Consider the following 4332-nt stretch of genomic DNA (forward strand, 5'->3'; position numbering starts at 1 on the left):
ATGTTTGTGAATACATCTCCTAGGGCAAAGAAAATTAAGAAGAAACAAATGGAACTACCTCAAAATAAAAAGCTTTTGCACAGCAAAAGAAACCATCAACAAAATGAAAAGGGAGCCACTGTATGAGAGGACATATTTCGGAGTGATACATCTGATAAAGGATTACTATCCAAAATATATAAGGAACTTATACAACTTAACAAAAAAGAAGAGAAACCATCCAATTAAAAAATGGTCAAATGACCTAGACACTTCTCCAAAGTGGACATATATATTGCCCAGAGACATAAAAATGCTCAAATTGACTAATCATCAGAGAGAAACAAATTAAAATGACAATGAGGAATCACTTCACATCTATCAGAATGGGTATCAACAACAAATCAATAAATAGCAAGTGTTGGTGAGAAGGTGGAGAAAAGGGAACCCTCATATGCTGCTAGTGGGAATTCAGACTGGTGCAGCCATTAAGGAAAACAGTATGGGGGTTCGTAAAATATTAAATATGGATCTGCCATTCGACCAAGTGTTCCCTCTTCTAGGAAAATATCCTAAGAAACCTGAAACACCAATCAGAAAGAATGTATGCATCTCTATGTTCATAGCAGCATAATTTATAATAACTAAGATCTGGTAAAAGCCCAAGTGCCCTTCAGTAGATGAGTGGTGGAAAAAGACTTTTAAACAAAGGCTATAAGAGACAAAGTAGGATGCTACATAATGATAAAAAGGCATTCCAACTAGAAATTATAACCCTTATAAATATTTACACCTAACATAAGAGCATGTAAAAATATAAAAATTTTTGAGGCCAATAAAGGGTGAAATAAATTGTATTTCATACAATTATATGAAAAATTGTATCAATACATTAATGTCAATAGTTAGCTTCTCCAGAAAGAAAATGAAAAACAAAAGTGACTTTAATTAACACTCTAGGTGAGATGACTTTATGGTGTACCATACCTGCAGGCTACCTAAAACTATCTATAAATTTAATGAAATTTATATCCTAATATATAAAAACCCAGGGTTCCTAACAACTGAATGAAGGACTGGTCCATCGCCAGGCCTCAGGCTCCATGGATCATGGGATGGCGAACTAGGAACCAGGGTATCTTGGGCTCCAATGAATCTGTGGCAACAGCAACAGGTGAGCGGACAGAAGGCAGACTGCTTGGCTCACAGTGATCAGGAGATGGTTAACAGGGAACCAGAGTGAGTGGCAAGAGGACTGGTGAGCTACTGGAAGGCAGGCCTCCTGGTCCTTAAACTTCAATCAATTGGTGGTGGAGGTGGGACAGAACTGGGGACTGGCTTCCTTAGTAGATCTGTAGATTCAATCTCCAGAGATCAGACCAGACATCAACAGAAGAGCAACTCAGGCATGAACCTGACAGTGCTGCCGGCCTCCTGGAACTTGGTGACATGCAGTGAGGCTGCATCCCTTCCCTTGGATTGGCTCCCTTAGTAGTCCTGCAGGTTGAATCTGAAGAGGACAGGACAGGCACCCACGGTTCAGCGCTGCCTGCATTATCCCAACAACTCTAACAGCTTCCTGGAACTCAGCCTTAGGCACTGTATCTGCTTCCCTGCCTAGATCCTCCACAGGAAGACAGGACACCTTCAGCAGTGCCAGGGGTGACCCATGGTGAATGACTGCTCTCCCTGTGCTTCCTCCAGGTCACTTGAGCCTCCCCACCTACCCCAGCTACACATGAAGTGTGATCACTACAAACTGAAGGAATGTAGTCAAGAAACAAAAACCGGTGATCAAGAGAATGCTGCAGTCAATGTCCAGAGTACAGCATAGGGTAACACAGAGAAGGGTGAATTCCAAAACTTGGCTGATGCCAGGATATTTCCGAGTGACTGCCTGGCGTGTGACAGATGTGTGACCACTGAGGGAAGAGTCCAAGTTTATCCACCAAACACCAAGGACTTCTTCTGTGTTCTAAACCTTAATAAGAAATCTGATACCTGACAGCACAAGGTGCTGGCAATGTCCGTGTGTCCTCAGTCTCTGCCTTACTTTGCCTCAGTGTCACTGATGCATCCAGAGGCTCTGCAGCTTCCTCAAAAGCTTTGGGGCTCACTGTCTTTGATGTGAATATAGCTGCGGACTTCAGTATCCTGGAGAGTCAGAAGAAAAATGTGCGTCGGTATGGACAGCACTGTGAGGAAAAGCACTGGCTACCCATGCTGACCTCAACACAAGATTTTCCACGTCATTGTGGTCTTGTGTTATGACAAGAAACTGGAGGAACTTTGAGAAGATGTTCCCACAGCTTTCCATAGTTCCAGGGTGCTGACTGTGTGTTAACCTTGGGTGAAATTTTCCAGATAATGGAGCAGTGTGACCTCTCCTCGAATGACGCCGCCATAGACACACTGTTTGGAGACTGAAGGAGAAAGAGGTGAGGCTTCACGAGAGTGCCAGCTCCGATGGTTACCTGGCACACATCTTCAGGCACATGACCAAGGTGCTGTTCAATGAGGCCGTGGGAGTGCTCACCTACCCCAACCTGAGGAACAAGACTTCCAGGACGTCACCTTGAAAGGGACGGAGATGTTCTGCGACACTTTGAAGTTGCTTACAGCTTTCAAAACATCCAGACGTGGTCCTGAAACTATAGAGGCCAAGTTCCCCTGACACTTCATGGAGGTCTTGGACTGCACAGCCTATGCCTAAGCAGCAGGGGCCAGGCCCAGGTGGATTACGGGTGGGCAGATAGGGCACAGCTGTGGCAGATGGAAGGCATCTACGCTGCCATCCAGGCGTGGCCCCCGGAGACTAGTGCCCATGTACAGGAGCTGTACCAGGAGTGGCTGGGGCAGGGAGGCGACTCTTCCTGGGCCCAAGCAGCCCTACACACTGCCTAGCAGGGCCCAGAGCAGCTTTCAGGACATCAAATGGTAAAGGTCCAGCAGATGCCCGGCCTGCAGGCCACATGAAGGGAAGGCTTGGCATCTCTGTCATCGCTTTGGTTTGCATAATTCCCTGCTCCCCATCTGTCGGCTCCCTCCCTCTGAGTGGCTCTGTTGTCGTCACATGGGTGCAACTGGAATATTGTATCTCGAGAGGATTGCCCCAATGTATGTATCCTTTTATCCAATGAAAAATTCCCAAAGAACAAGAAGGGAGACAGACTACATTCCTCTAGACTTTAAAAAAAAAAAAAACCCGGAAGTGTCCTGTGAAGAGCTGAGACTTGGTTCTGTCTCTGTGCCTCAGAGAGATTGGATAAGGAAAGAACCCGGTTTGGCCCTGACTTTACCCACTTATGTTACTCTTGAAGGTGTCTTTGCCACAATGTGAATGAACTGCCACCTTTTGGAATAGGCACTCATATGAAATCTGCATTTCCAACTTTTCTTGAAACAGATGTATGTTCTGCACCTGTGGCCACTGTCCTGAGATCAGGTCCTGACAACCAGGTCTTGTGGCTAGAAATCAGTGGACGCTGGAGAGGAGGCCTCCCTGCTCCCGCCACCCTGTGCCCTTTTAGATTCAGGGATTGAGCTGAACTCACTTTGGGGGAGGCCTGGCAAGGGGGTCAGGTGTCACAGATGGAAGGATGGAGAATGGATAGGCAGACACCCTGCTCAGTCTCTCCCTGGGTGGGGTCAGATGGTTGAAGGCCAGCCAGCATGTGCCACAATTTGGTGAGATAGCGTCCTCTGTGTCTACCTCTGATCATGAGGGCCTGGCCACTCCCTGCAGCTCTGGGCATCCTTCTGCGTTCCAGAACAGGGCACTGTGCCCTCACATGCTGCTCACCCAAAGTGAGAAGGAAGAGAGCAGTTGGCCCATAGACAACTACACAGAAAGGTAGGGCTCATGGCTGGTGAGTACACTGGCATGGCAGGAGCCTCTCCTGCCTCCATGGCAGTGTTAAGGAGCAGCAAGCTGAGTGGTAAAGAGCAGTGGTCCCGGGCTGAGAGGAATTTCCAACTGTTGGCTTAGGCCCACTCCAGGTGCACGAATTTTGTGCACCAGGCCTCTAGTGAAAATATAAAAGTCATATTTCACAGAACTAGAAAAATATTCTAGGACAGGGAGTTGTGCTCTGGGCTCTAAAACATAAGTGGCCATTTCTCTCCTGTGAGCAAACCCCTCCAGTAGCCTGAAGAGAGGTAATACAGCCTGCCACACCCTGCCTTCATTTTGAGCTATAGAAAGAAAACAGAGGATCTGAATAGCCCCAAAGTGGGCTGAATAATCCCTCAGTGGCTGCTTTGGAAGAGGGGCCAGTCTGCCCATGTATTGTAGGAACCAGACTGATAAAAACTCCAAGTGGCCAGCAAATGCCTCTGGTCTCCATACAAGGA

At 47.0% G+C, this 4332-nt stretch overlaps 1 pseudogene; it reads right to left on the reverse strand.

Annotated features, from left to right (window-relative positions):
• Positions 1-2319: 2319 nt before the first annotated feature.
• The window catches only part of LOC102769759, a 17719-nt pseudogene continuing 15706 nt past the window's right edge, over positions 2320-4332 (reverse strand).

Source organism: Myotis davidii, unplaced genomic scaffold (genome assembly GCF_000327345.1).
Source record: "Myotis davidii unplaced genomic scaffold, ASM32734v1 scaffold1354, whole genome shotgun sequence".
Classification (NCBI taxonomy): Eukaryota; Metazoa; Chordata; class Mammalia; order Chiroptera; family Vespertilionidae; genus Myotis; species Myotis davidii.